This window comes from Pan paniscus, chromosome 12, assembly GCF_029289425.2.
Source record: "Pan paniscus chromosome 12, NHGRI_mPanPan1-v2.0_pri, whole genome shotgun sequence".
Taxonomy (NCBI): Eukaryota; Metazoa; Chordata; class Mammalia; order Primates; family Hominidae; genus Pan; species Pan paniscus.
The window spans coordinates 56,418,768-56,431,664 of NC_073261.2; the positions used below are offsets into that span (position 1 = coordinate 56,418,768).

Below are 12,897 nucleotides of genomic sequence, written 5' to 3' on the forward strand. Positions count from 1 at the left end.
TTGAGGAGGCTGGCTGGGGTCCCATCTGAGATGAGTGCCGGTGTGGTGCGGAGTTCCCTGCCAAAGGAGGGTCTACACAGTCTCAAGATGGCCTCTCTGCCAGGGTACACCTCAGAAGGGATCTTAGAGGCTGTGTATGAAGGTGGCCCGAGGGCGCCTAATGTCCCTTCCCGAGAAGTTGATGATTACCATGGATGAGGAGTCAGTAGGAGAGAAAGTGTCCTTGTCCAGGCAGTTGGGAGGAGTGGTTAAAAGGGAGGCCAGGTGTGGTGGCTCACATCTGTAATCCCTGCACTTTGGGAGGCCAAGGCAGGGAGATGGCTTGAGTCCAGGACTTAGAGACCAGCCCGGGCAACATAGTAAGACCTCATCTCCACAAAACATTTTTTAAAAAATTAGCGAAGTGTGGCAGGAGGCTCAGGTTGGAGGATCACATGAGCCCTGGATGTCGAGGCTACAGAAAGCCCTGATCACACCACTGCACTCCAGCCTGGGCCGCAGAGTGAGACCCTGTCTACATAAATGAACAGGCTGGGCACAGTGGCTCATGCCTGTAATCCAAGCACTTTGGGAGGCTGAGGTGGGAGGATCATTTGAGGTCAGGAGTTCGTGACCAGCCTGGCCAACATGCTGAAACCCTATCTCTAATACAAATACAAATATTAGCCGGACATGGTGGCGGGGGCCTGTAATCCCAGCTACTCGGGAGGCTGAGGAATGAGAATCGCATGAACCCAGGAGGTGGAGGTTGCAGTGAGCCAAGATCTCGCCATTGTACTCCAGCCTGGACAATAGAGTGAGACTCTGTTTCAAAAAAATAAAATAAAATAAAAATACATAAACAAACAAAAATAAAAAGGGCAAACCAAGGCACTGGGGTTCAAGCCCTGCCTCTGTCACTTTGTATGACCTTTGGCAAGGTACTTAAGCTCTCTGTGCCTCAGTGCCTTCATTAAAAATGAGGATCATGGCAACAGGACACACCTGCGAGGATTTCCGTGAGGGTTAAAAGAGTTAAATGAAGATTCTTAGCATTGTGGCCACACCCATGGCAAGGGCCATGTGCTGGATAGCTGCTGCAACTGTCATTGTCACCATCATCATCATCACCGCTGATTTAACATGCAGTTACTGACCCCTGTCTATGTGTCAGGGGAGTAGAGACCAGTAGGGTGGGTCCCCGCCTTCAAGAAGTCACAGCCCAGCATAGAAAGCACAGAATTGTCACATGCAGAGATGGGTTAGGGGCAGCACAGGGTGTGGTCACATCACCTGGGTGGGGCCCAGGAAGGCTCCTGGGGTTGGCGGGCCAGGGCCTCTGAAACCATGACGTGGCTCAGAAGCATTTCAGCATCTTGTTTTCCCGTGCTCATCAGGCTGTTTACTCTGGGGGCGGCTGTGCACTTAGTGCCCCCTCCACGCCCCAAATGAGCGCCGGGACTGGCCAGGACTGGCAGGGCTGGCTGGGCAGGTCCAAGGGCTCAGGGACCCGCCCCAGGGCCTCTTGGGCACACCTGGGGCCCACAGCCCCCCATTCCTGGGCCTTAAGGCCTGAACTCTGAGGCCCCCCATGTACGTGCACCGCCTCTGTGCCAAGCACTGTCCTGTGCTGTGCTGTGGTGTTGTGTCTGATCCTGGGAGATGGGTGGTGTCAGGGTCATTCTCATTTTACAGCTAAGAAAATAGGCTGGGACATTAAATGTCTTATAAAAGGCCCAGCCAGGACTTGGAGCCAAGGTTTCCAATGCCAAAATCAGGTGCCGTTTCCATACCCCACCCTGGGCAAGACCAGAGGTGACTCAGCCAAGAACCCTGCCCTCCAGGAGGAGATGGAGCCAGAAATCTGAAAACTGACCCTCCAGCCCGGGAGAAGTGTGACGGGGCTGTGAGAGCCCTGCCCTCTGGGCCCTATCCCCTGCCCATGCAGATTCTTGCAAAGTGGCCGCTGCCTGCTCACTCTTCATGGAAGCATCTCCTGGTCAGTGGTTGTTTTAGAGAAGGAAGGCAGTGGTTTAGGAAAAAAAAAATGTTCTTTAGTGGTGGCAGCCTTTTTGTCAAATAAAATTTTATCAGAATACACTCAAAATTGGTAACAGGAGAGCCGTTCTGGATACAGAGATTGAGGGGAACCTGTGTGTGACCTCTTGCTTCCTGACCCCTCCCATCCTACTCCAGACTCTTCTGCAGAACCCCCTGTTGACCCCTGCTTTGAGGTGGCAGAGTTAACACTACTCTTCGTTATAAGCTCTCGTCTGGGGCAACTCAGAAGAACGTAAGTTCCATGGGGAAGGTTTTTTGTTTGTTTCTAATTGTGGTAAAATATATATAACATAAAATTGACCATTTTAATGATTTTTGAGTGTACAATTCAGTGACATTAAGTATATTTACAATATCATGTAACCATCAACACCATTCATCTTCAGAACTTCTTTATCTTCCCACACTGAAACTCTCTACCCACTAAACACTAACTCCCACTACCCACCAAACATTTCCCTCCCTGCAGCTCCTGCAACCACCGCTCTACTTTCTGTCTCTATGAACTTGACTACTCTAGACACCTCATGTAAGTAGAATCATAGAGTATTTGTCCTTTTATGTCTGGTTCTTTCACTTAGCATAATGTTTTCAAGATTCATCCATGTTGTAGCATGTGTCAGAACTTCATTCCTTTTTACGGCTGAATAATATTCCATTGTGTAACTGTACCACATGTTCATCTGTTCAGCCATGCGTGGGCGCTTGGGTTGTTTCTTCCTTTCAGCTATTACAAACCAATAATGCTGCTGTGAACATGGGTGCGCAAATATCTGTTCAAATCCCTGCTTTCAGTTCTTTTGGGTCTATACCTAAAGAAGTGGAATTGCTGCATCATATGGTAATTCTATGTTTAACTTGGGGAACCACCATATCATTTTCCACAGTGGCTGTATACTACTTTACATACCCACTGGCAATGCACACAGATTCCAGTTTCTCCACATTCTCCCCAGTGTGGCAGGGGTTTTAAACCTCTTCATCACGGGTGCACCCCCGGAGACTAGGGCAGTGCCTGGCACATTGTAGGTGCTTGATAAGTATTTGTTGGATGAATGAATGGGAGGCCTTGGCCTCAGAGCAGCTGTACCTGGGAACTCTCCTACCTGAAGGTGGCACCCAGTCAGTAAGTGTCCTACCCACACAGGGTCCCAAGACCTTCCCATTCCAGTCCCTGTTCAGCTCTGAGACAACCATCCTTTATTTGTTATTTATTTATTTATTGAAACAGGGTTTCACTGTGGTGCAGGCTGGAGTGCAGTGGCAAGATCATAGCTCACTACAGCCTCGAACTCGTGGGCTCAAGTGATCTTCCCACCTCAGCCTCCCAAGTAGCTGGGACTACAGGCATGTGCTGCCCGGCTAAATTTTTTTTTTGTTGTTGTTGTTGTAGAGATGAGGTCTCACTTTGTTGCCTGCACTGGTCTAGAGCTCCTGGCCTCAAGTGATCCTCCTGCCTTGGCCTCCCAAAGCCCTGGGATTACAGATGTGAGCCACCACCCCGAACTGATTTTTTTTTTAACATGAATGTAAAAGTCCATCCAGGGCAAAGATAAGAGTCAAGAGGCCCAGAGGAATGGGACTGAAGTGGCAGGGGCCAAGGATAGCCCACCGTGGGTTTCCTGTGATCCTGGGGCTTGGCTGTTTGGACCAGGGATGAGGGATAGGAGAAGGGAGACAGGAGATGCCCAGAAGGATGTAGCCTTGGGGAACATCGCGGCTTCTGTGTCTGGTGCTGTAGTGAAAGAACCAGGAGGGGATGGCGATTGGCCTAGTGGTTTGCTGTGTTTCAGAACTCCTCCTCCCAATGCCTTTCCCTCACTCAGACCAGACTTCTCACCCATTCCCACCCCTGCATCTTCGTTCCGGCTGTTCCCTGATCCCTTTTCCGGGAGCAGCATTCCTACTCCTCCTTCCTAACCCAAGGTGGCTCATCTCTCAAAGCCCAGAGGAAGGTGCACATCCTCTGCAGGGCTTTCTCCACAGTTCTAAGCCCCCTCTCTGCCAGGCCCCAGACCCCACAAGGCAAGGCTGGGGTGGACAGCATTGCATAGTATGTGTTGTGTACTGTGCGACAGGACGCCTCTTCAGCTCCAGCCAGAGCAGGCTGAGAGTCTGCCCACTAAGTGACCTCCCAGTCCTTTCCCACTCTCCTGGCTCACAGTGAGACGTGTGCACAGCTGGAACCACAAATGGTGTCCCAATGGGTGTGATCAAAGCAGACACAGCAAGGTGACACCTGGCCCAGCAGGGCAGCAGTTAGGGCCCCCTAGAAAGGGGTCTCATGGTTCTCTTGTCCCCCACCATCTGGATTAAAGGGTCCCCAGGTCTTGAAGAGGAGCTGGTACTGCTATCAGAACCCAGGGCAGCGCCTGTGGTCTGCTGCATGAACGAGGGTCTGGGAAGTTGTCATCCCACTTCCAGTGTGGGCTCCCTCCTGCTCAGCACTGCTGGGCTGGGGACACAGACCTGAGTTATAGAGCCTTTGTAGGTGTTCCCACGTGGATGTGCTGGTTTGGGAGGCCTTGACCTACCCCAGAGGGCAGCCCCTCATGAGCAGATTCCATTCTGGGCACACTTGTGTCTCTCTGAGCGAGGGGAGTGCTCACTGCTGCCTTCTCAGCTGCTAAGCAGAGGGGTTGCTGGGGAGGACCATTCCCCCTGTTAGCTAAACTACCCACTGCCATGTGTCCTGGGCCTCATGTAGATAGAGTTGCCCATGCAGGAAGCAGGCTCAGCTATGAATCTACCTGAGGGCAGAGCTTTCTGCACTTGTGTCTTTTGATTGGGATTCATATTAGACGCCTTGCTTACTTGTTCATGGGCAGGCATATATGGATGGGGACATCTGTGTCCCACTCAACAGTCTGACAGGACCCCTGCTCTGAGTCTCCATAAGTCAAGGATGACTGCTTCCTTCTCTGAGGTGTTCCCCCTGTCCCGACAGTGAGTTTTTATTACTGCTTGCCACATAGTCTGCGTTTTAAGTCGGGCCATTCCAAACTTCCCCTCCAAATTCGATGAGCCGTCTTGCCAACTGTGATTGCATAATGCCGAGACGGGTGAGCAGAAACGGTTGTGCTTACATAGGTGTGTGGTTCTTCGTGATTTCTGTGGCTAACACTGCCATCTGCTTCATGTCCAGGGCTGGGTTCCATGTCTGTCTGAGCTCTTCACCACCTCGTCTACAGCAGTCTGTGACCCAAGGTAGTAATTGCTTAATTGCTCATGGCTCTCAGGCGCCAGAAAGTTGTATTCATCTTTCTATCCTGGACCTGCACAGGAAGTCAGTGCCCCATATGCATTTGTTGAATGGAAGGAATTTTAAACTTCTTGAAGTTTCCCTTTCTTACTAGTTCTATATCTCAGCCCAGCCCAGAGCTGAGCCCCTAACAGGGCTGATGGGTTGGCCAATGGATGGAACTGCTGAAAAGTTTCCTAAGTCTAAGTGGATTTTGATCCCCAAGGACACAAAGAAACCCAAAGGCTTGACTCAACCAAGTATCTGGAGTGAGTGTTGGTGAAAGGCCAGGGCCCATCACATGTGAGCCATGATCATGGGGCCATGGGAAGGGGATTTAGTGAGATGGGAAGAATGTGCGTCATGAAACAAGGGAAGGACTTCGCATGAACCAGTGGCGATCAGGTGCCAGGAAATGAGGAGTGTGGTTAACTCAGCAATCTGTCCCTGAGGTCTGATTCCAAAAGAAAGAGAAGAAAGGGAAGGAAGGAAAGAAGGGAAGGAGAGAAGGAAGGAAGGAAGAGAGGAAAGAGCAAAGAAAAGAGCGTAGGTTTGGAAGCCAGATAAAGCTGGACCTGGGCCGGGCGCCGTGGCTCACGCCTGTAATCCCAGCACTCCGGGAGGCCGAGGTGGGCAGATCACAAGGTCAGGAGATCGAGACCATCCTGGCTAACACAGTGAAACCCCGTCTCTACTAAAAATACAAAAAATTAGCTGGGCGTGGTGGTGGGTGCCTGTAGTCCCAGCTACTCAGGAGGCTGAGGCAGGAGAATGGCGTGAACCCGGGAGGCAGAGCTTGCAGTGAGCCGAGATTGCGCCACTGCCCTCTAGCCTGGGTGACAGAGCGAGACTCTGCCTCAAAAAAAAAAAAAAAGCTGGCCCTGACAGGAGTTTGAGACCAGCCTGTCCAACATGGTGAAAACCTGTCTCTACTAAAGATACAAAAAAATTAGCTGGGCGTGGTGCCAGGCGGCTGCAATCCCAGCTACTCGGTAGGCTGAGGCAGGAGAATCGCTTGAACCTGGGAGGTAGAGGTTGCAGGGAGCTGAGATCGCAATATTGCACTCCAGCCTGGGTGACAGAGCAAGACTCTGTCTCAAAAAAAAAAAAAAAAAAAAAAAAGCTGGACCTGAATCCCCTTTCTATCTCTTTTAAGTGTGGATCTATAGACATGGTCTCTATCTCTATGTCCTAGTTTCTGCATCTGTAAAACGAGAATTAGATTAGATTAATGTGTGTGATGTGTCCCACACTGTTCTCAGCACATGGTAGAACTCAGTGTATTCATGCTGTAAATAATGGGGATTAGTATTACCATAGCTCAGGTTTTGCATGAGGTATCAGTTTGGATTTAATGAACTTAAGCCAAAAAGAGCATTTATTTAAAAACTTCTGGCTGGGTGCGGTGGCTCACACCTGTAATCCCAGCACTTTGGGAGGCTGAGGCAGGTGGATCACCTGAGGTCAGGAATTTGAGACCAGCCTGGCCAACATGGTGAAACCTCGTCTCTACTAAAAATACAAAAATTAGCTGGGTGTGGTGGTGCACCCCTGTAATCCCAGCTACTTGGGAGGCTAAGGCAGGAGAATTGCTTAAACCTGGGATGTGGAAGTTTCAGTGAGCTGAGATTGCACCACTGCACTCCAGCCTGGGCAACAGAGTGAGACTCTGTCTCAAATAAAAATAAAAATAAAACCTCCTCGTTCATAGAGTTGAAGAAAGGGTTGAATCCCAAGACCTCAGGAAGGCTGGGAAAGGAGGGACTGGGGTTTCAGGAATAGGAAGACTGCTTCTGGGCAGAGGCAGTGCTAGTCTCCTTGTGTGACCTCCAGGTTCAAATCTCTCAGACAGTCTTACTGGCTGGCTTGGATCCTGTGCTGACAGCCCCACCAGGACCATGATGGAACTGGGGGAGAAGTAGTTCCCCCTCAGAAAAGTGAGGTGCTGTCCAGAATAAGGGAAGCAGAAGTTGCTGGACAAGCAGAACTGTTGACCACCGCACATGAGAATCCCTCACCTTCCCACCTCCACACCAGTGCCCGCTTAGGTCCTCCAGGTCAGCCCTCATTCACAGAACTGTGTAATTACTGCTCCCCTACCCTCCCCCATTCCTCAGATTCCTCCACCAATTTTAATTTCAACACACCATCTCCCTGCCTGCCACATCCAGCCCAGCCCAGCTCAGCCTAGCTGGGCCCGAGCAGGAGGTGGCAGCTTTGCCCAAAAGGCTGCCCTGCTCTGAGGCCTCCTGCCTTCTGGTCCCTCCCTGAGAGTCCCAGGCCAAGTTCTCACCTGCTCTTCACAGAATTCCCTATGCCCTAGGGAACAGAACTCAGGCCAGTGCTGAAATCCCCATTTGCTTCTTCCTACTTCTGCCTTTTCACAACCAGCTCTTCTTTTTACTTCGCTCTTGGCCAAATCCTGCAAAAATGTGTTCATGGGGAGGCCACTAGAACTTGAGCATCCAGTACAAGACGCTCCAATGAGAAGAAGACAGAAATACTCAGGGTTCCAGCCAGACATGGTGGCTCACACCTGGAATCCCAGCACTTTGGGAGGCCATGGTGGGCGGATTGCCTGAGCTCGGAAGTTCGAGACCGACCTGGCCAACATGGTGAAACCCTGTCTCTACTAAAGATACAAAAATTAGCCGGGCGTGGTGGCACACACCTGTAATCCCAGCTACTCAGGAGGCTGGAGCAGGAGAATCACTTGAACGCTGGAGATGGAGGTTGCAGTGAGCCAAGATCACACCACTGCACTCCAGCCTGGGTGACAGGGCAAGACTCCATCTCAAAAAAATAAATAAATACTCAGGGTTCCAGAGGCCCCCACAGGGTGAGGGGAGGGGCCCATCTGCCAGCCTTGCTAGCCCTTTCTGCTCCAGGGTTCTGACGCAGCGATGCCATCTGCTCAGGGCATCTTAAAGGGCTTCCAGGTCTGAGGGGCCACACTTCAGAGGCCTAAGGTTTTGTGGTGACCAGCTGCAGGCCTGAGAAGGGGGAAGCAGCCCCCAGGACTGCCCAGCCTGCATGACTCTGTCTTCCCTGCTCTGCTTGACGACTCCTAGTGCCCAGTGTCCTCCTGTCCTCACCCAGGTGCGTCTGTCCCATGAGGCACCAGTTGCCGCCAACCTCTCCCTTTATTTTTTCTTTAGTACAGCTGGTACCTCCTGTGCCTCCTCCCCTTTCAGCTACCCATATGGCCAGAAAGCTCTGATCAATTAATTCCCACATAGGTGGTCAATTTAAAAATCTTAGAAAACTTATTTTTTGAGACAGGGTTTTGCTCTGTCACCCAGGCTGGAGTGCAGTGGCAGGATCACAGCTCATTCCAGCCTTGAACTTCTGGGCTTGAGTGATCCTCCCAACTCAGCCTCCCAAGTAGCTGGGTCTACAGGCATGTGCCAAGAGGCCCGGCTATTTTTCTTTTTTTAGTAGGGATGAGGTCTCTCTCTCTTGCCCAGGCTGGTCTCGAACTCCTGGGCTCAAATGATCCTCCTTTATAGGCATGAGCCACCATGCCTAGCCTTAATAGAAGCGATTTAATCACAGAGTGTCCACTTCAAAGGGTAGCTCTGAAGAGTAGATCCTTGTTGTAAGGCCTCCTGAGCATTGCAGCTCTTGTGCCTGATGGATGGAAGGATGGATGGATGGATGGATGGATGGATGGATGGATGGATGGATAGATGAAAGGGAGGGAGAGAGGAAGGAGCCCGTAGGGAGAGATTTGCAGTTAGGATCACTTCCTCAGGGCCCCTTCCATCATGCAGATGGCCACCTGCTCTGCCGACATAGACCTGGCTCTGGGGGTACAGGCAACTGGGCTCTACCAACCTGTGCATCATTTAAAAGTAGAGAAAATAGCCGAGCGCGGTGGCTCACGCCTATAATCCCAGCACTTTGGGAGGCCAAGGCAGGCGGATCACTTGAGGTCATGAGTTCAGGACCAGCCTGGCCAACATGGTGAAACCTCATCTCTACTAAAAATACAAAAAAATTAGCTGAGCATTGTGGCATGTGCCTGTAAACCCAGCTACCCAGGAGGCTGAGGCAGGATAATTGCTCGAACCCGGGAGGCGGAGGTTGCAGTGAGCCGAGATCGCGCCACTGCACTCCAGCCTGGGTAACAGAGTAAGACTCCATCCCAAAACAAACAAACAACAACAAAGAAAACCTTTTCTCCTGATTATAAACATATTTCTTTGTGTAAAAATTTATAAATGCATTTAGAAGAAACTATGATTCACTCTAATTATATGATCTATTTGTAACTACTCTTAATATATGGTACGTAGTTTAAAAAATTTTATTGAGCTTAAAGTGTATCTAGTTTTGTGTCCTAATTATTTCGCTTAACCTTCTATTGTAAGCATTTTCCACGTCAATAAATATTATAATGTAATACTTTCTGGCCACTTTCCATCATCATTGGATGCAGCATAATTTATTTAATCTACTTACTGTTCTTGGACATATAGATAATTTTCATACTTTTTTGTAATTATCACAAGTGGTGCAATATCCTTGCAAGTAAAGGATGTCCATCTATTTCTCTGATAAGTTTAGATAAAATCTTAGAAGTGAAATTCTGGGTAAAAGAATGTGAGCTTTAAAAAAGACCTTTTATTTTAAAATAATTTTAGGCCAGACGCAGTGGCTCACGCCTGTAATCCCAGCACTCTGGGAGGCCAAGGTGGGCAGATCATCTGAAGTCAGGAGTTTGAGACCAGCCTGGCCAAAATGGAGAAACCCCATCTCTACCAAAAATACAAAAATTAGCCGGGCGTGGTGGCGGGCGCCTGTAATCCCAGCTACTCGGGAGGCTGAGGCTGGAAAATCACTTGAATCCAGGAGGGGGAGATTGCAGTGAGCTGAGATCTCTCCATTGCACTCCATCCTGGGCGACAAGAGCGAAACTCTGTCTCAAAATAAATAAGTAAATAAATAAATAAATAAAATAATTTTAGATTTATAGAAAGTTGAAAAGATAGTAGAGAGAATTCCCATATATCTTTTATCCAGCTTCCTCTAACATTCCTATCTTACCTAACCAGGGTACATTTGCCAAAACTAATAAACTAACATTGGTATGATACTGTTAAGTAAACTGCAGATATTTTGGGATTTCATCATTTTTTCCATGAATGTCCTTTACTGTTCTGGGATACATTCCAGGATAGCATGTTGTATTTAGGGTGTGAATATTTGTGAGACTTCTTAGATAAATATACACATACATACACATTTGTATGTATGTGTGTGCATATACACTTGAAAATCATATAAATTTATATTCCCACAAATAGCATTGCAGGGAATGAGAAAAAGACTTTGCCAACTTAAAAGAGAAACAACAATAATAACAATGTGGCTTTAGTGGGCATTAATTCATTGCTAATGAGTTTACGGATTTTTTCATCTGTTTGGTGGCCAGTTGCTTTTCTTTGTTTTTGATTTCTCAATCACCTGCAGGAATTTTTGTCAGTGTTTAGATCTTTAGCTTCCATTCAAGGTGACACACAGCCAGAGTCAGGTGAGCATCTAGAAGCTGTGACTGGTGCTGCATCCTACTAAGTCACTGAAGGGGCCATGGGGGAGGGCAGGCTGCCCACGTGCTCCCTGTACAGACTTGGTTTCTCCCTCGGAGGCCTGCCCAGGGCGGTGGAACCCAGCGACAATGAGGCTCCCTGCTCTCTGGGGCAGGCCAGCGGCAGGGGGAAATCTCGTTCTATTTTCTGAGCCCTAGTTTTTTCACCCATTAAATGGGCACAATTTAGGCCTGTTCAGGTACTAGAAGATGATCGTGAAGTCACTGTGTAAAGCATCCTACAAGTGGGTGATGGTGTTGTAGAGAGCAATGTGGTGAAGGGGACTGAGCAGTGCCTCATATGGAGAGCGTGGAGCTCAGTCCACCAACCTAGGTGGCAGGAAACACTCCTGAAATCAACTCAGCTCCAACTCTGAGCTCCCATGGTGCCTGAGGAGGAGGAAACTTCATCTTGGTCATTTTTAGGCTCCATCCAGTGAGGGTCACCCAAGAATCCAGGAGGTTGCCCAGAAATGTGGACAGGCAAGGGGCCTGTCACTCTCAAGGGCCTCATGAGGCTGAGACTCTGCCCCCAGGCCATTTTGGGGGCCTTTGTGCCCAGTCTGAGGGGGGTCCCATGTCCAGGGCTGGCCTCCCCACCTCTGTGTCCTGCCCCTCCCAGAGGGACATAGTACAGGCCTCTGCCCTCTTCCCACTCCCCAGTTCCTCCTCCCCTCTCTGTTCTCATTTTCTCCCAAGACTCTTCCCTCAGAGACTACAAGGAGCCCAGACACTGAAACAAAGAGGCAAAGGAGAGAAGGGCCTGGGGTGGCTTCTGCCTGGTCCTGAAACTCAAACGTCCCTGGCCGGGCGTGGTGGCTCACACCTATAATCCCAGCACTTTGGGAGGCCGAGGCAGGTGGATCATGAGGTCAGGAGATTGAGACCATCCTGGCCAACATGGTGAAACCCCATCTCTACTAAAAATACAAAAATTAGCTGGGTGTGGTGGCGTGCACCTGTAGTCCCAGCTACTCAGGAGGCTGAGGCAGAAGAATCGCTTGAATCCAGGAGGTGGAGGTTGCGGTGAGCCGAGATCACACCACTGCACTCCAGCCTAGTGACAGAATGAGACTTTGTCTCAAAAAAACAAAAACAAACAAAAAACACGTCCCCTGCAACAGGGACACCCAAAAGAGGACAGGTCCAAGACCTTCTTGGAATGGGAGGGGGAGGAAAAATGCAACCATTGAAACACACATGAGTATCTAAGGAAATAATCTGGCCACACAGAGAAGAAATATGAAGATATGGCCTCTTGTCCAAATGGCACAGACCTGCCGTGTGGCCTCTGACAAGTCACCCATCGTCTGGGAGTTTCCTCAGTTGTGCAATGAAGGGGAGGGTTCCATGACCTCTGAGGCAGCCCGGCTCTCCTGTCCACGGGCTGCTACCACGTTGGAGGGCGCGAGGTTTGCTTCCGGTGTTCGGGGCCTTTCCCAGTCACTGCCTCACCAGGACACCCTCACCCGTGTCAGGCTGGGAAAGGGCTTTCTTAACCTTGTCATGCCTTGCTGTGGCCCGTCGTTGGTGTAATCTGTGAGGGCTTTTGTAGCTCTGCGTAATCATCAGGGTGAATGGGAGGTAGCTCTGGGTTTGGCCTAAGGCTGTTATGCGTTATCTCCTTTAATCCGCATAACTGCTTGATGGGCTGGGCCTGTCGTTTTCATTTTGTGAAGGGGAAAATGGGGCCCAAAGTTGTTTTCCTAAGGTGGCCTAGTGGGTGAGGCAGTGCTGGTCCCATTCTCAGACTGAGCTCCCTGGCCCTCCGGGTTGTGTCCCCTCTGTGGGGCAACTATCCAGGGATGAGTGTGTGACCACGCTCAGAACCAGCCTGGGAAAACTTTCCCCAAGGAGACTCCCCTGGAGGCTTGGAGGGGTGGAAAGAGTGTTGGGAGAGTACAGAGCCCCCTGGGGAAGAGGCTTCTCTGGGGGTTGGAGCAAGCATTTCTCAGAATGCTGGGATCACTGCCTGGCCTTAAGCCCCAAGACTGCCAGCACACCCGCCCTGCAGAGGGTTGTAGCC

General features: G+C 50.0%; 1 protein-coding gene across 50 annotated transcripts in view; it reads left to right on the top strand.

The window, feature by feature from the left end:
• ASPRV1 (aspartic peptidase retroviral like 1) overlaps positions 1–12,897 on the top strand; it is a 197,822-nt gene that overhangs the window by 165,665 nt on the left and 19,260 nt on the right. For 43 of the 50 annotated variants that reach the window (XM_063594863.1, XM_063594864.1, XM_055107829.2 and 40 more), the window contains one exon: positions 2,176–2,272. The exons of 5 other annotated variants lie outside the window; for them this stretch is intronic. The gene's annotated coding sequence lies outside the window, so the exon portion shown is untranslated. Of the gene's footprint in view, positions 1–2,175; positions 2,273–2,509; positions 2,570–12,897 lie in introns of all 50 variants that reach the window. 2 more of the 50 variants (XM_063594873.1, XM_063594876.1) reach the window with 2 other exon arrangements.